The 19,663-nt window shown below is 37.5% G+C and overlaps 1 non-coding gene across 1 annotated transcript; it reads right to left on the bottom strand.

The window, feature by feature from the left end:
• Nucleotides 1-18,639: 18,639 nt before the first annotated feature.
• LOC112583012 lies at nucleotides 18,640-18,746 on the bottom strand. Its single transcript, XR_003107378.1, has one exon. It is a non-coding gene; the product is annotated as a U6 spliceosomal RNA (small nuclear RNA).
• Nucleotides 18,747-19,663: the final 917 nt, after the last annotated feature.

Genomic DNA, 19,663 nt, shown 5'->3' with positions numbered 1-19,663 from the left:
GTGTTTCTTGTTGTAATCCATAGGAAGTCCAACAATGTATCAGTAACAGACATGAAATTTGCTTTTTTCCTACCTTTTTTAATATAAAAATAATCTACTGTTTGAAAGACTTGAAAGAATCCATTCCAGAATGATAAGCTCTCAGTTCAGTTTCGTTTAGTTGTTCAGTCAGTTGTTCAGTCGACTCTTTGTGACCCCATGAATCGCAGCACGCCAGGCCTCCCTGTCCATCACCAACTGCCAGAGTCTACCCAAACCCATGTCCGCTGAGTTGGTGATGCCATCCAACCATCTCATCTTCTGTCAACCCCTTCTCCTCCTGCCCTCAATCTTTCCCAGCATCAGGGTCTTTTCAAATGGGTCAGCTCTTCGCATCAGGTGGCCAAAGTATTGGAGTTTCAGGTTCAACATCAGTCCCACCAATGAACACCCAGGACTGATCTCCTTTAGGATGGACTAGTTGGATCTCCTTGCAATCCAAGGGACTCAAGAATCTTCTCCAACACCACAGTTGAAAAGCGTCAATTCTTTGGCACTCAGCTTTCTCTATAGTCCAACTCTCACATCCATACATGACTACTGAAAAAACCATAGCCTTGACTAGACAGACCTTTGTTAACAAAGTAATGTCTCTGCTTTTGAATATGCTGTCTATGTTGGTTATAACTGTCCTTCCAAGGAGTAAGTGTCTTTTAATTTCATGACTGCAATCACCACCTGCAGTGATTTTGGAGCCCCAAAAAATAAAGTCTGACACTGTTCCCACTGTTTCCCCATCTATTTCCCATGAAATGATGGGACCAGATGCTATGATCTTCGTTTTCTGAATGTTGAGCTTTAAGCCAACTTTTTCACTCTCCTCTTTCACTTTCATCAAGAGACTCTTTAGTTTTTCTTCACTTTCTGCCATAAGGGTGGTGTCATCTGCATATCTGAGGTTATTGATATTTCTCCTGGCAATCTTGATTCCAGCTTGTGCTTCTTCCAGCCCATTGTTTCGCATGATGTACTCTGCATGTAAGTTAAATAAGCAGGGTGACAATATACAGCCTTGACATACTCCTTTTCCTATTTGGAACCAGTCTGTTGTTCCATGTCCAGTTCTAACTGTTGCTTCCTGACCTGCAAACAGGTTTCTCAAGAGGTACGTCAGGTGGTCTGGTATTCCCATCTCTTGAAGAATTTTCCACAGTTTATTGTGATCCACACAGTCAAAGGCTTTGGCATAGTCAATAAAGCAGAAATAGATGTTTTTCTGGAACTCTCTTGCTTTTTCAGTGATCCAGCAGATGTTGGCAATTTGATCCCTGGTTCCTCTGCCTTTTCTAAAACCAGCTTGAACATCTGGAAGTTCACAGTTCACGTATTGCTGAAGCCTGGCTTGGAGAATTTTGAGCAGTACTTTACTAGCATGTGAGATGAGTGCAATTGTGCAGTAGTTTGAGCAATTTTTGGCATTACCTTTCTTTGGGATTGGAATGAAAACTGACTTTTTCCAGTCCTGTGGCTGCTGATGAGTTTTACAAATTTGCTAGCATATTGAGTGCAGCACTTTCACAGCATCATCTTTCAGGATTTGAAATAGCTCCACTGGAATTCCATCACCTCCACGAGCTTTGTTCATAGTGATGCTTCCTAAGGCCCACTTGACTTCACATCCAGGATGTCTGGCTCTAGGTGAGTGTGAGTGATCATGATTATCTGGGTCGTGTAGATCTTTTTTGTACAGTTCTTCTGTGTATTCAGCTTATTTCTGCAAGGTGATGGTTGGCAAAGAAGAAAGGAGACTTCTGTGTGTTGACAATACAGCTGTGCATTTGCATTTGCTGTCTGTAATATTGTCTGAAATATTTTTAAGAGGCTACTTTCTCGTTCATCTGTATTATACTCTTAAAAAGTAACTTTAAAGAAATAAATGTAAGTGGTGGCAGTGGTACCTTGAGAAACACACCTCATGGTCCAATCAGCATCCTGCGCTCATGATAGCTTTCTGAAACAGTGGCAGCTTTGGCAATAGCAATATTCACCTGCCCGCATCATCCACACATGTGTAAACATCTATCTTACACACATTTCACAGTGTATTTGTGATGACTTGCTTTACTTGTGTTAAGAAAGCATCTTAGAATGCTGCTAAGGTCACTAGTTTCTGTGTGAAGTCATACTGTGTGGTCAGGTCACTTACTGTAGCCAATTGTAAAGGCATCAATTGTGCAATTGTGCAGTAGTTTGAGCAAATTTTGGCTGAATTTCAGCTGTGAGATCTTTCAGTAAAGAAATATATTTTTGAGAGAAATTCTATTTCTACTTTAAGTCAGATGAAAAAAAAATTGATTATTTTAAATATTACCAGTCTGGAGGGCGTTGGAAACAGACTATATTATGCTGTCACTAAAGCAAATTAAAGAGGTTTTTCCTTTAGCTGTATTATAAATACCAGCATTCGTCCTAAGTATGAGTTTTGAAAAGAAATTTTGCAAATTGCAGTATTTCCCTTTTGTATACCCTTTTGTATAGCTGTGAATGAATGATTTAACTTAATCTCATTTTTACTCTGATTTCAAACCCTCCTTACATACTCTGATTAAATAATTTATCCAAATGAGAATTGGTCCCTCTAATTCCATCTTTGTATCCCTCGTAAGCACATGTTCCTTTGTTAGGCCAACTCAAACACCTGGTGCTGAATATTTAATTTGAAGAGAACCTCCAGCATCTGGCATTAACCGTCAGTCTCTCTGCATCTGGCTTAGCTGGGATCATTGTATGTTCATGTTTAGTCTTTTCACAGACATTTTATAAAGAAAAAGAATGTGGAGCAAACTAAGAAAAGAGATAAGGGAAAACAATACTGATGTGTCGTCACAAAATTGTTACAGTACTTGGTAAAAAAAGTAAATGCAAAATTGAATAAATGGCTATAGAAAATATTTTAAAACTCAAAAATATATTTTAGAAGTTAGTGTGATGGATAAGATTTCCTTATTATATAAAGAGTATGGTAGGTTGGGTTAGTTATCAAATTTAGGTTATCCTCCAAAAGAAATGATTCATTTCTAGGCTGATGTTAAGCAGTGGTGGGTTTTGGAATTTTCATGTAGCAGATAATATTAAAGATTTAGAGTTGATGAGCAATAGTAAAGCACCAGTTTAACTCCTCATCTTACTCACTTATGAAAGAAAGTGTTTGAGCTTCGCAACTAGTGAATATTAGGACAACAAAGGTCAATTTTCCTACTATAGGATAAATGAAAAGCCATTATCCACTAGGTCCTGAAGACACTACAGGGAGGCTGTTGGGCAAACATACTGAATTAATCATAATGGAGATGAACGTGCTTTATCTTGTCCATATTTAAAAATCTTATAGAATACCATTTGCTGTAGAAGTGAGTTGAAAACTATTTATCAACTTAAATAACCATGACATAGTAAAATTACAAGTATTTATGACAAAGACTGACACTACCTGTAGTCTAATTCTATACATATTTTTTACCTTTAAATATTATTGAAATATTGCCCTATGTACAATATTTAGTACCTTTTAAAAAATGGATATGAAATGTCTGTTTTGCTTGATCGTTATAGAGATTAAATGAGTCTTGTCTGTCTTATTAGCCACTCAGTCATGTCCAACTCTTTGAGACCCCATGGACTATAGCCCACCAGGTTCCTCTGTCCATGGAATTCTCCAGGCAAGAATACTGGAGTGGGTAGCTATCCCCTTCTCCAGAGGATCTTCCCGACTGGGGTTGAACTGAGGTCTCCTGCATTGCAGGCAGATTCTTTACCATCTGAGCCACCGGGGAAGCCCTAAGTGTACTGCAAAATTGTTAGTGTATGATAATCACTCATTGTTATAAAGATTAAATGAGTAAATTTATATACAGTGTATATTAACCACTGCACTTTACATATAGGAAGCCTTCAACAGATTATAGCTATTAGTTGCTACCTATTTGTCAAATTACCAAATAAGTGACTGTCCATGTTCAGAGCCAACCTTCCCATTGATGGAGACCTTTATCATTCATTAGGTCTTCCATTCCATTGTTGGATAGCTCTAAGGTTTAGAAAGGCCACCTTTATTTTTTTTAATATTTACTTATTTTTAATTGATTGGTTTACAATATTGATTTGATTTCTGTCATACATCAACATGAATTAATCATAAGTGTACATATGTCCTCTTGCTCTTGAGTCTCCCTTCCACCTCCCGCCTATTCCCACCCCTCTATGTTATTACAGAGCCCCCATTTGAGTTACCTGAGTCATACAAATTCCCACTGGTTATTTATTTACATATGTTAGTGTATATGCATCCACGCTACTGTCTCCATTTATAAAAGGCTATCTTTATATTGAGTCAAAATCTTCATTCTAACTTCCTACTCTTGGGATCAGTTTTGTCCATTAACTCATATAGAACATCTACTCTGCCTTCCACATGGCAGCCCTTTAAACTTTTCTACATAGCTGCATCCTCCTCCTCTAAGACTTCTCCCAGTTGACAGGCATCTGTAGAAAGTTGAGCCTAGAAATGACCACAACAGTCCATACTAGTGTGGCCAGGACAGAGCTTGAGATTATAGCTACCTAGAGATTTAGTGTCAGAGAAGGCAATGGCACCCCACTCCAGTACTCTTGCCTGGAAAATCCCATGGACCGAGGAGCCTGGTAGGCTGCAGTCCATGGGGTCGCTAAGAGTTGGATATGACTGAGCGACTTCACTTTCACTTTTCACTTTCATGCATTGGAGAAGGAAATGGCAACCCACTCCAGTGTTCGTTCTTGCCTGGAGAATCCCAGGGACAGGGGAGCCTGGTGGGCTGCCGTCTATGGGGTCGCACAGAGTTGGACACGACTGAAGCGACTTAGCAGCAGCAGCAGAGATTTAGTATTTGATGATTATCCCACTCTTATTCCAGACACTAGAGTTGGAGCTTAAGTTTGTGTATTATTACTTATAACATTTTGTATTATAAATAACAGAAACTTAAATAACTTGAGTTAAAAAGTAATTTCTCAGGTTCTGCTAAGTTATAGGTGGTACTAGTGGTAAAAATTCTGTCTGCCAATTCAGGAGACACAAGAGACAAGGGTTTGATCCCTGGATTGAGGAGATCCCCCAGAGAAGGAAATGGCAACCCACTTCAGTATCTTTGCCTGGAAAATGCCATGGACAGAGGAGCTTGGCGGACTATAGTCCATGAGTTTGCAAAGAGTCAGACACATGTGCACGTGTGTGCACGCACATACACACACACATTAGGCTATTAGAATAGAATGATATCAAGAAAGGAGGAATGGAGCTGAGTCACAGGCACAACTGACCCAAGGAACCCAAATTTCAACAGAAGTTTCTTTTTTCATCTCTCATCTGATGATCTCTCCATGGCAGATTCGTCTGTTGCCCAGTGGTGAAAACATGGCTGCCTACAAATCCAGAGTTTTGCCTTTCAGAACCTAGGGTTTCAAGGGGAGACTGGCTTACCATTCTCTATATCAAAATAATCATATTTCTAAAATTACTATGAACTTAATAATTATTTAATCAGAACTAAGTGATGGTATCCCATTTTTGAGTCACATGCTCACTCCTGGACCCCTTAACTATGGGCAGGGAACCAGGTCTTGTCATGGTATAAATGGGCATGCAAGTGTTTACTAGAGAATACAATGTTTTAGGTTTCTTTTTTGGACTAGCAGTTAATTAAACTATCTTTTCCATTTATATTTAAATTGATATATAGTCTCATGTATCCCATTCTGCATTTGTGATATTGTGAACCTATGACATCATTTGTACTGATTGAATTTCAGCACATCTTTAAAGCCTGAAATTTTTACTGGAATTTCTCATCCAACATATATTATTAATGTATTCCAATTGTCTGTCTGAAGTCTGGATTTCATTCATATATTCACGAGTAGATAATAAAATGGATAGAGTCACAGAACCTTGTTGCAATCCATTAGAAACATTTTTCAAGGTTGACTTGGGTCCATTAATCAATACCTTTTGTAAGTAACCAACCATGATATCTTAGAAATGAGTCTTACCTGAAGCCCACAGATGTAAATGTCAGAGACACTGAGGTTAGGAAATTCATCATCTCCTCCTCCCCCAGGAGGAAACTGTTTGAGGAGCAGTGTTCCTGCAACACCAAAAAAGAGAAATTCTTTAACAGTGACCTGAAATGCCAATCTTCCCCCTAAAAGCAGAGGTGGTGCCTGAAATATTTTGTAGCGTTGTATAGATCATTATCTCAACAAATTGTATTTCTGGTGAAAAGAGAACTCAGAAAGAAATTTCCAAGAAATGCAGTTCTGACAGGAAGGACAAGGGTTCTAAAACCCCAGATGGAAGGGCTGAGGCAGATGCTTTGGGTAGCATGTCCATGCGCTGGCCCTAATCCAAGCCACTTCCACCCTGTGCTCTAAGATACCCCCAGCACCTAAATGCAAAGTCATGCTTGGAAAGCTCAATTTCCCTGAATATTTTCTCAATAAATTTGGCTGATACCATCTTATTTTCTGGGTACTTTTTAACTGGTGTGTCAAATTGTGTTATTCATGGAATAAATGAACTATGCCATCTATAAACAGTTACCTTTAGCCCAATTTTTAAAAACTTTTTATTTTATATTGAAGTATAGCCAGTTAACAATATTGTGATAGTTTCACTACAAAGCAGATAGCCATACATATACATGTTTCCATTCTCTTCCATCCAGGCTGCCACATAACACTGATCAGAGTTTCCTGTGCTATACAGTAGGTCCTTGTTTGTTATTCATTTTAAATATAGCAGTGTATACATGTCGAGCTCCAATTCCCTATCTATCCCTTTCTGCCACCTTCCCCCACCCCCGCCCGGTAACCATAAGTTCATTCTCTAAGTCTGTGAGTCTGTTTCTGTTTTTTTTTTTAAATAAGTTCATTTGTACCATTTCTTTTTAGATACTACACGTAAGGGATGTCATACAATATTTGTGTTTCTGTCTAACGTCACTCAGTATGACAATCTAGGTCTATCCATGTTGCTGCAAATGGCATTATCTTTTTCTTTTTAATGGCTGAGAAATATTCCATTGTATATGTGTGCTACATCTTCCTTATCCAAGCCTCTGTCAATGGACATTTAGGTTGCTTCAAACCAATTTTGATGTGAAACCTTTATTCATTTACCCTTTCATTCATTTAACAGATATCAATCAAGCATTTAAAATGTGTCAAGCTCTGGGGATAACTCAGTTCTCACAACAGACACAATCCCTGACTTCAGGGAACTTGAAAATCCTCTTCTTCAATCAAACAAGTTGCTTACTGACCACTGAAACTCCCAGGACTTTCCTGACCACCTCCACCCTCAACCCAGGATTCTTTCCTCTCCATGGGTCTCCTGTTTAAGTCCAATCTCAAAGGGTATCCCCCTCCACACAGCTTCCAGATGAACCCAGCCTGCAATGTTCTCTCTGCTGTGTGAGTTCCTGTAACTGAATTGCTTGTACAGCGAACAGCTATGGGCTACATTTTATGAAAGAAATAAGCTTTAGAGTGGGATAAATCCATGTTCACATCTTACCCCAGTGAATTACTAGATTGTATGCTGCTGCTGCCAAGTCATTTCAGTCATGTTCGACTCTGTGCGACCCCAGAGACGGCAGTCCATGAGGCTCCCCTATCTCTGGGATTCTCCAGGAAAGAACCCTGGAGTGGGTTGCCATTTCCTTCTCCAATGCATGAAAGTGAAAAGGGAAAGTGAAGTCGCTCAGCCATGTCCGACTCTAAGCGACCCTATGGGACTGCAGACTACCAGGCTCCTCCATCCATGAGATTTTCCAGGCAAGAGTACTGGAATGGGGTGCCATTGTCTTCTCTGACTAGATTGTATAGTCATAGGTTATTTAATAGTTCTAAGCCACATCCAACACCACAGTTCAAAAGCCTTTGAACTGGTTGGACTCTCAAAAGCTTTTGAACTGTGGTGTTGGAGAAGACTCTTGAGGGTCCCTTGGACTGCAAGGAGATCCAACCAGTCCATTCTGAAGGAGATCAGCCCTGGGATTTCTTTGGAAGGAATGATGCTAAAGCTGAAACTCCAGTACTTTGGCCACCTCATGCGAAGAGATGACTCATTGAAAAAGACTCTGATGCTGGGAGGGATTGGGGACAGGAGGAGAAGGGGACAACAGAGGATGAGATGGCTGGATGGCATCACTGACTCGATGGATGTGAGTCTGAGTGAACTCTGGGAGTTGGTGATGGACAGGGAGGCCTGGCGTGCTGTGATTCATGGGGTTGCAAGGAGTCGGACACGAATGAGTGACTGAACTGAACTGAAGCCACATCCATAAAGTGAAGATACTGACAATTTCATAGAGAAATAATTGATTCCACGTGACCTCTTTTTTTTAACCAAGCATCTTGTTCTCTAACCGTGGTGACCTTCTTTGCCTCTTGTTACCATTTTTGGCCTAAGGTTTAATCTGTGTCATATAAATACGAGTATCTCTGCTTCCATTTGGTTTCCTCTTGCATAAAATATCTTCTATCATCCTATTCACTTTGTTTCTATGTGTGTCCTTAGAGCTGAAATGAGTCTCCTATAGGCAGCATATAGCTGTCTTATTTTTTATCTATCCATCCTTTCTGTGCCTTTTGATTGGTAAATTTAATCCATTTACATTTAGAGTGATTAGTGATATCCAAGGACTTTTACTTTGGCCACCTGATGTGAAGAGCCAACTCACTGGAAAAGACCCTGATGCTGGGAAAGATTGAGGGCAGGAGGAAAAGGGGGTGACAGAGGATGAGATGATTGGATGGCATCACTGATTCAGTGGACATGAGTTTGAGCAAACTCAGGGAGATAGTGAAGGACAGGGGAGCCTGGCATGCTGCAGTTCATGAGGCTGCAAAGAGTCAGACACAACTTAGCGACAACAACAGCGACAAGGACTTCCTGCTGCCGTGGTATTGTTTGCCTCCTGTTAGGTGTCTCCATTGCTTTTGTTTCCCCCTTCTGGTAAGCTCTGCCCCCCCTATTTTATGTTTCATGAATCTACTATAGAGTTTTGCTTTGTAGCTATCTTGAGGCTTATATAAAGCATCTTACAGACAAAACATTTGGTTTTATACTGATAGCAACTTATCTTTGTTCACCTATAAAGTCTCCACTCTTATACTCATCCCCTTTCATACCTTTGATGTCACAATTTATCTCTTTTTACGTTGTATATTTATTAACAAATTATAGTGCTGTGCTGTGCTTAGTCACTCAGTCGTGTCTGACTCATTTTGACCCCATGGACTGTAGCCCACCAGGCTTCTCTGTCCATGGGGATTCTCCAGGCAAGAATACTGGAGTGGGTTGCCATGCCCTCGTCCAGGGGATCTTCCCAACTAGGGATTGAACCCAGGTCTCCCACATTGCAGGCAGATTCTTTACCATCTGAGCCACCAGGGAAATCCATGAATACTGCTGCGGGTAGCCTATCTCTTTTCCAGGGGATCTTCCTGACCTAGGAATTGAACTGGGGTCTTCTGCATTGCAGATGATTCTTTACCAGCTGAGCTACCAGGGAAGCCCAACAAATTATTGTACCTATAGTTACTTTTAACATTCCTTTCCTTTAATCTTTATACTCTGGTTAGTGGTTAACACACCATTTCAATACAGAATTACATTTTTTTTAATTCTATCTGTTACCATTTCAATACAGAATTACATTTTTTTAAATTCTATCTGTTTTCGCCTACACCAGTGTGTGTTGTATCCCTAATATTGTGTTGGCAATATTCTCATGTTGCCAGTTACTCTCTTTACATTTCAGCTTGAAGAACTTTTTTCACTGTTTCTTCAAGGCAGGTCTGGTGGTGGTGAACTCCCTCAGTTTTTTGGTTCTTTTCTAATTTTTTATTAGTCTTTTTTTTAATCTTTATTTTTCCTTCATAACTGAAGGGTAACTTTGCTGAAATTACTCTTGCCTGGCAAATTCATCTTTCAACACTTCAAACATATCATTATGCTTTCTACTATCCTGTAGGGTTTCAGCTAAGAGATCTACTGATATCCAAATAGGGCTTCTTTGGCGGTTACTTTCTTTTATCCCTCTGGCTACGGTTAAGATTCTTTATATAAAGACAGCCTTCAGAATGGGAGAAAATAATAGCAAATGAAGCAACTGACAAACAACTGATCTCAAAAATATACAAGCAACTCATGCAGCTCAATGCCAGAAAAATAAATGACCCAATCAAAAAATGGGCTAAAGAACTAAATAGACATTTCTCCAAAGAAGACATTCAGATGGCTAACAAACACATGAAAAGATGCTCAACATCACTCATTATCAGAGAAATGCAAATCAAAACCACTATGAGGTACCATTTCACACCAGTCAGAATGGCTGCGATCCAAAAGTCTACAAGCAATAAATGCTGGAGAGGATGTGGAGAAAAGGGAACCCTCTTACACTGTTGGTGGGAATGCAGACTAGTACAGCCACTATGGAGAACAGTGTGGAGATTCCTTAAAAAACTGGAAATAGAACTGCCATATGACCCAGCAATCCCACTGCTGGGCATACACACTGAGGAAACCGGAATTGAAAGAGACACGTGTACCCCAATGTTCATCGCAGCACTCTTTATAATAGCCAGGACATGGAAGCAACCTATATGTCCATCAGCAGATGAATGGATAAGAAAGCAGTGGTACATATACACAATGGAGTATTACTCAGCCATTAAAAAGTATACATTTGAATCAGTTCTAATGAGGTGGAGGAAACCGGAGCCGATTATAGAGTGAAGTAAGCCAGAAAGAAAAACACTAATATAGTATACTAACGCATATATATGGAATATAGAAAGATGGTAACAATAACCCTGTATGTGAGACAGCAAAAAAGACACAGATGTATAGAACAGTCTTTTGGTCTCTGTGGAAGAGGGAGGGGCGGGGGATGATTTGGGAGAATGGCATTGAAACATGTATAATATCATATAAGAAATGAATCGCCAGTCCAGGTTTGAGGCAGGATACAGGAAGCTTGGGGCTGGTGCACTGGGATGACCCGGAGGGATGGTATGGGGAGTGAGGTGGGAGGGAGGTTCAGGATGGGGAACACGTGTACACCCATGGCGGATGCATGTTGATGTATGGCAAAACCAATAAAATATTGTAAAGTAAAAAATAATAATAATAATAAAAAAAAATTTTGTTTTAAAGATTCTCTATTATAGTTTTTAACAGTTTCACCATAATGTGTCTTGGAGATCTTTTTGCATTGAAATAATAAGGTGTTCTATTAGCTTCATGGAATTTTATGTCCAAGTCTTTTCCCAAGTTTGGGAAATTCTCGCTATTATTTCTTTAAATATACTGTTTCTTTTCTTCCTTCCTTCTTCTTATAAGCTAGTTATTCTTATATTTACCTTTCTTATCAAATCCAATAGATTTTGTAGGGTTTCTTCACTTAAAAAAAATCTTAGAACTCTTTCCTCTTCTAATTGAATTACTTCTGTATTTCTATCCTACAAGTCATTTATCCTTTCTTCCATGTGGTCTGCCCTATTACCAGTGACCTCTATTGTATTATTCATCTCATTCATTGAATTACTCAGGTCCAGAATTTCTGTTTGTTTGTTTTAATTTCACTCTCTTTGGTAAAGAGCTCCTTCTGTTCATTAACTGGGGTAGCTGGGCAGTTACTCATCAGTTTTGCTCTCCACCTCCTCCATTGGAAAGGTCACTGCTTTTCTCCTTCCTTGTTGGACACTTCTCCACTGCTGCCACCAAAAGTCCAACCCTTTGCAGGGTCACCCTTGTGAGGGTTGTCACCTTGGCAAGCTCCTCCCTCTCCTCTGCATTCAAACTCATCCCTATCCCTCTCCAGTGCTTTGCTAGACTCTCCCCCTTAGGCAGGTTGCACTTCCGCAAATTCTCTCTCATCCATGGGTATCCGCCCACATGTGCAATCTTCAGGTTTCCTTTCTCCCAGTCATGGCTAGTGGGGTGGGACAGGCTTGCTGACTCCTTTGAATCCTCAGCTCTTTCTCAGGCTCTGCTCATTTGTTTTTCAGATGCACAGGTGGGCTAGAAACCTGCTGAGTGCCTTGGTGTAATGTACAGAAGCACTTTTGTTCAGTCATGGATGTCTAATTAGTTGTTTAAAAAGGAGAAGAGGGGTAGCTTATGCTTCCATGATGCACATGTCACTCCTAGAGATTCACTCTGTTGTAGCAGTGGGTCATTATTATCATTTGTATTTATTGTATAAACATACAAAAATTATACATTCAACTATTGACAAATACATATTATTTCAGTTCAGAGCTATTTCAAATAGTACAATAAACTTCCTTGTAAGTTTTGGGATGCCCTGTGTTTCTATTTCTATTGAATGAATACACTAGGAGAGAAATTACTGGCTCATACGAAATATATACATTCAGCTTTAGAAGAGACTGTCAAACGTTTTTCCAAAGTGGTTGTATGAATTTACACTTAAATTGGCAGCAGTGAATGAGAGTTCAGTTCTACTCCCTTGCTAAAATTTGGTAGTGTCTGACTTTGTTTTGGCTATTCCAGTGAATGTGTGATGATATTACTTTGCCATTTTAAGTTGCATTTCTTGATGATTGATGAAGTTAAACATGTCTTATTTGTTTATTGGCCATTTGGCTATCCTCTTTGACTGTTTAAGTCATTTGTCCTATTTTATATTGAATGTTTAGTTGTTTATATATCCTGCATATGAGTCTTTTTATATGAATTACCAATATATTCAATGTTGTATGGCTTGAGTTTTGATTCTCTTCCTTGGCCACCTGATGCAAAGAGTTGACTCGTTTGAAAAGACCTAATGCTGGGAAGGATTGGGGGCAGGAGGAGAAGGGAACGACAGAGGATGAGATGGTTGGATGGCATCACTGACTCAATGGACATGAGTTTGGGTAGACTCGGGAGTTGGTGACGGACAGGGAGGCCTGGTGTGCTGCGGTTCATGGTGTGCTGCGTTCATGGAGTCGGACATGACTGAGTGACTGAACTGAACTGAACTGAACTGAATGAGGAATAGGAATGTCCTAATTTTAATATGTGCTTAGTTGCTCAGCCAAGTTCGACTCTTTGCAGCCCCATGGACTGTAGCCCACCAGGTTCCTCTGTCCATGGGGATTCTCCAGGCAAGAATACTGGAGTGGGTTGCCATGCCTCCTCCAGGGGATCTTCCCAACCAGGAATCAAACCAGGTCTCCTGGATTGCAGGCAGATTCTTAACCATCTGAACCACCAGGGAAGTTATATAGTTTAAGTTAATGTTTTATGATTAGAATATTCTGTATCTTATTGAAGAAAACTTTGTCTACTTGAGTTAATAAAAATATTGTCCAATTTTTTTCTAAAAGCCTTTGCTTAACTTTTGCATATCTAAGTCTATAATCCAGCTAGAATTGATTTGTGAAGGGTGACAGTAAAGAGTAACTATTCCTACTTGGAAATCCAAATAGCCTAGCACTGTTTGTCAAAAAGAGCATTATTTCTACACTACACCACAGTGCCACCTCTGCCGATATGAGGTAGCCCTGAGATGTGGAACTCTTTTCTATTGGTTTTTTTTTTTTTTTTTGTCTATTCTTATACTAACTTAAATCTGTATTAATTTTAATAGCTTTTAATTGTTGTGACACTTGGCTGTATAAGTCCTCCAGCTGGTTTCTATTTATTAATGAACACCTTGATAGTTTTTGCCCTCTTCCATTCTTATATGAATTTTAAAATCAGCTTGTCAATTTCTACACAGATGTATTGGGATTTTAATTGGAATTGTTTTTAATCTAAAAATTAATTTAGGAAAAATTTATATTCTAACAGTTTTAAATTCTTCCAGTACATGAAAATGAGGGAAAATAATTTATCTACTTATTATGCCTTTATCCATTTCTTTTGACAAAGTGTTACAATTTTCAATGTAGAGGTCCTGATCATCTATCATCAAATACATTTTTGGACTTAAAGGGTTTTATGCTGCTATAACTGTTATCACTTTAATTTCTTTTCCAAACTTTTTGTTGCTGGTATGTAAAAATGCAATTGATTTCATACATTGACCTTAGATCCAACAACCTGAATAATAAATGTTAATTCTAGATATTTATCCCTAGATTTTTTTCAAGATTTTTCTCTATACACAATTATATTTTCTGTGAGTAATGATAGTTTTATTTTTTCTTTTCCTAAATATTATGATTTTTGTTTCTTTTTATTGCTTCATTGCATTGGTTAAGTTCTATTTTTTCTTTTAATGGAAGTAGTATTAGTAGAATCCATATAGTGTTCCTAATCTCAGGAAGAAAGTTTCAGTAATTGACCATTAAATTAACTTCCCTTTTTATTTTCTAAGAGTCTTCATCATAAATCAATATTTTATCAAAAGTTTTTCTCTAGTTATTAAGATCATCATTTTATTTATCTCCATTTTTCTGTGAATGTGTTGAATTATATTGACTCTTGAGTGTGTATGCTCAGTCGCTCACTTGTTTTCAACTCTTTGCAACTTCATGAACTACAGCCCACCAGGCTCCTGTCCATGGAATTTTCTAGGCAAAAATACCAGAGAGGATTGCTATTTCCTACTGGAGGGAATCTTCCCAAACCAGGGATTGAACTCATGTCTCTTTCATCTCCTGCATTGGCAGGCAGATTCTTTACCAGAAGTCCTATTAATGGTAAACTATTATTAGCATTCCTAGAATAAACTTCATTTAATTGTGATGCATTATCCATTTTATATATTACTGAATTCCCTTTTCTAATCTATTAAATTTTTATATGTGTATGTTCATGCTGCATATTGGTCTGTAATTTTCCTTTCTTTTAATTTTTGTAACAGTTTAACTATCAAGATTATGCTGATACCATAGAAATATTGGAAAAGGTAGCTTCTTCTTCTATTTCATGGAAGAGTATATATAAAATTGAAGCTTCTACTTTCTTTACTATTTGCTAGAATTCACCAAAGTAACCATCTGGGCTAGGAGCATACTTTGTGGAGAGGTTAAAATAAAACATTTAATTTCTTTAGTAGATATATGATATTCTGTTTTTTCTTTCCTTTTGTGTCAGCTTCAGTACCTTATATTCTTTAAGGAATTTATTTCATTTAAATTGCCTTAAAGTTATTTGCAGTCTTATTTTTAAAGTATCTATAGGACCCATATGAATGTCTCTTTATTCATTAGTGATATTAGTATATTGTTTCTCTCTCTTTTTACATCAGTCTTTCCAGAGTTTTATCAATTTGATTACTTTTTTTCAAGGAACAGAGTTTTCATTTTGTTGATTTTCTTTATTGTATTTTGTTTTCTGTTTATCTTATTTCTGCTTTTATTTTTTATTGTTTCTTTCCTTTTACTTTCTCTGTACTAATTAATTGTATGTGCCATTCTTTTTGTTTTGAGATAGAAAATTGAATCACGGATGAATAGCATTCTATTTTCTTTCTAATATATACACTTAATATAAATTTTTCTCTAAGAACTGCATAAATTCTCTCAGTTTTTGTTAATCTGAAGATAAAGGATACTTTTGATGATTATATAATTACAGGTTGGTAGTTATTTTCTTGATCATCATGTAACTATTTTCCAGATGTTTTGATATGCCGTATTTTCAATGTCATTTAGCTCAATATTTTCTAATTTCTATGTATTTCCTTATTTGATTCATGGATTGATTAGAATTTTATTGCTCAATTTTAAAAGCAGTTGGTACTCTTCTAATTAGCTTTTGTTATGGATGTTGAGAGAAATTCCACTATGCTTAGAGAGCACACCCTGAATGATTTCAATCCTTTGAAATATATTGCAGGTTGCTTTATGACACAGCATACGGTAAATTCTAGTAAATGTTTGATATGCATTTGAAAAACACTATGTATTCTGTCATTGTTGAATGCAGTTTTCTACATTAAATTTTTAGAATATCTCCAGGTTTTTGCCATTATAAGCAATGATACAGATACAGTATGTATCTTACTATATATATAACTTTTTGTTCTTGTTGAATTACTTCCTTCAAGTCATTCTCAGGAGTGGCATTATGAGGTCAAAGGGTTGGGAATATCTGTATGGCTCTTCCTGTTTATACATTGCTGGTTACTAAAAGTATTATATCTGATTATAATGCCAGTTATCATGCATGAATTCACAAAATTCCCCATGGTGTCAGGTGTTGTAATTGTTTTGTTAATAAAGCAGATACTAAATTGTAACTCAAAGTTGCAATAATTTTCATATCTTTGATAACTAGACAAGATAAATACTTTTCTAGGTGTTTACTTACTACTTCAATTTCCTCTCATATAAATTGCCTATTCATCTGTTTTACAACCTACTGGGATCTTGATACTTTTAGAATAAATTTGAATGGGTAATTTTATAATGTCAGCAATTCACCCTTGGCTCATATTTGTTGCAAATGTTTTCCCAATTTATTATCTTTTAGTTTTAGCTTTGCTGTTTTTCACCATACACTTAGGTTCAGTTTATGTAGATTTGAATCTGTTCCTTTGCTGTGACTACTCTTCTCACATGGAAACTGTGACAGTGTTTGATTCTTTCCTAGCTGAGTATTTCTTTTTGTTCTTGTAACATTTTTGTTAATATACAGTATACAGCAGCACTAACAGAAATTTAATGCAAGCCACATATGTGATTTAAAATGTTCTATTAGTCACAGAAAGTAAAAATAAACAGGTGTAATTAATTTTAATCATATAATTTATTTGACCCAGTATCCAAAATACAGGCAGATTTTACTTTGCATGATTCTGGCATGCATTAATTTCAGTTATCACCATTTAGTTTAATAAAAGTAGTCTTCCAATAACATGGTCTGAATCTCTGTTATTCTTATATAATAACTGTGAGTAGCTGCATTGTACAAACTTCACTACTAGACTTTCAGTCCACAAACAACTACCTGAACAAGTGAGCGTCATTATCAGTGACCAATCAAAACATTTTTTTCTTTCCAAGCCTGTCAGTAATTGTTCACTGCACACCTGTTATTCAATTCATGCATGGACAGAGAAGCATATAGTTGTGTTGCCTTCTTGTAGCTCAGTGTTGAGCCCACATAACACGTCATAAAAATGGATAATCATTTAGGGAGTTGCCTGATAAAGTGAGAGATCAGCAAAGACATTTTTAAAAGATACTGTTGGAAGTGAAAGCAGATGTGATGATGAACAATTGCGGGGACTCTGACAATTCTAGTGTTCAAAAGACCAGATGAATAGCCTCAGAAACTTAGTGAAGGTAAACTTATTGACAGAAATGAGGAACGCGGTTGTGACAAAAAGGAAAAATTTTCTGTCTGGGTGATCTGTCCATTGGTGTAAGTGGGTGTTAAAGTCTCCAACTCATACCGTGTTACTGTTGATTTCTTCTCTTTGTGACTGTTAGCATTTGCCTTACATACTGAGGTGCTCCTACATTGGGTACATATATATTTACAGTTGTTATATCTTCTTGAATTGATTCCTTGATCATTATATGGTGTCCTTCCTTATGTCTTGTGACAATCTTTATTTTAAAGTCTGTTTTGTCTGATATGAGTATTGCTACTCTCGCTTTCTTTTGGATTTCATGTGCATGAAATATCTTTTTTCATCCCCGTACTTTTAGTCTATAGTCTGAAGTGAGTTTTTTTATAGACAGCATATATATGAATCTTGTTTTTATATTAATTCAGCCAGTCCATGTCTTTTGAATGGAGCATTTAATCTGTTTACATTTAAGGTAGTTATCAATTTGTATGTTCTTATTGCTATTTTCTCAATTGTTTTGGATTTGTTTTTGTAGGTCTTTTCTCTTCCCTTCCTCCATAGTTCTTTTGTGATTTGATGACTATTATTGTGTTTGGATTGTTTTTTCTTTTGTGTGTGTGTGTCTGTTATAGTTTTCTGGTTTGCAGTTTTCATGCGGTTTTGATATAGCAGTCTATTTATATGCAAGGTTGTTTTAAGTTGCTTGTCTCTTTAATTTCACCTTCCACTTACTGCATTTGTATTTTCCTCTTCTTGTGTTTGCTGGTTTTGATTTCATATTTGTGTGTGGATGCTTTCCTACTTTTACTGTATGTTTTCTTTTATTGGTGATCTTTCCCATTTATTATTTTCTTGTTTCTAGTTGTGGTCTTTGTTTTTTCCCCCTTCTGCCTGGAGAAATTCCTTACTGTTTGTTATAAAGCTAGATTGGTGGTGCTGAATTCTCTATGTTTGCTTAACTGTAAAGCTTTTGATTTCTCTATCGAATCCAAATGAGAGCCTTGCTGGGTGGGGTATTCTTGGTTGTAGGTATTTCCCTTTTATCACTTTAAACATTATCACGCCACTCCCTTCTGGCCTGAAGAGTTTCTGCTGAAAAATCAGCTGATAACCTTTTAGGAGTTCCCTTGTATATTATTTGTTGATTTTCCCTTGTTGATTTAAATATTTTTGTATTTAACTTTGTCATTTTTATTAATATGTGTCTTGATGTGTTCCTCCTTGGAGTAATCCTATATGGGACTCTCACTGAATATTTCAAGTGGACTTGAGTGAATGTTTCCTTTCTCATGCTAAAAATACAGAATGCTTCATGAACTTGTGTGTCATCCCTGAACAGGGACCATGCTGATCTTCTCTGCATCATTCCAATTTTAGTGTATGTGCTGCCAAAGTGAGCACTAAAGGTCACGTAATAATCATAACTTCCCTCCATTGATTATTGCAATCATTTTGGCTTACTAACTGTAGTTTTGGCTTACTAAGTCACTTTTGTGGTTTTGCACTGTCTGTAAAGCAAGGACTGCCTATATTATCATTTCAATAATCAATGTAAAAGTTTGGGATATATTGCATTCTTTTTTTCATACAAAGTCTTCAAAATACAATATGTATCTCACACTTACAAAACTGCTCAGATTAGATTAGCTACATTTCAAGTGCTCAGTAGCCACATAGACTAGTGACTACAGCATATGTGTGTGTATGTGCGGACTTGGTTGCTCAGTCACGTCTGACTCTTTGCAACCCTTTGAGTTGTAGCCCACCAGGCTCCTTTGTCCGTGGGATTTTTCAGGCAAGAATACTGGAGTGGGTCGCCATTCCCTCCTCCAGGGTATCTTTCCAACACAGTGACCGAAACCTGCATCTCCTATGTCTCCTGCATTGCAGGCAGATTCTTTACCCACTCAGCCATCGGGACTATAGCCTCCAATCGCACAAATCCACTCTAGTCTTTTTAAACCAGAGTTTAAAAGTTTTGGTGTTGATGGGAATATGAGTACCTGATTAGAAACTTTCTGTCCAAATAAATCAAAGCTTAAGGTGGGGAACAATATAGAAATACACTTCTCCTTTGGTGGTAACAAAGATACTAATGTTACTACAGCTCCCTTTGGAGAAAATAGGCCTTGAATTAGTCTCCAAAACTTACTGAAATAATCAGCCTTGTTGGAACAATAAGGGAAAGGAAGAAAGAACTAGTCTTCCAGGGAAAATAGTGGCTCCTTCGTGCCCCATGTGAGTTGAAGTAGTTTGGCTCATCTTAGCTCTGGGGTGATTTGTGAGAGCTTTTGGCTAAACACATTATCTCTGAAATA

The sequence above is a fragment of the Bubalus bubalis genome, chromosome 2, assembly GCF_019923935.1.
Source record: "Bubalus bubalis isolate 160015118507 breed Murrah chromosome 2, NDDB_SH_1, whole genome shotgun sequence".
NCBI classification, from domain to species: Eukaryota; Metazoa; Chordata; class Mammalia; order Artiodactyla; family Bovidae; genus Bubalus; species Bubalus bubalis.
The sequence above is the reverse complement of the archived record's forward strand: the minus strand, read 5'-3'. Positions and strand labels throughout refer to the sequence as shown.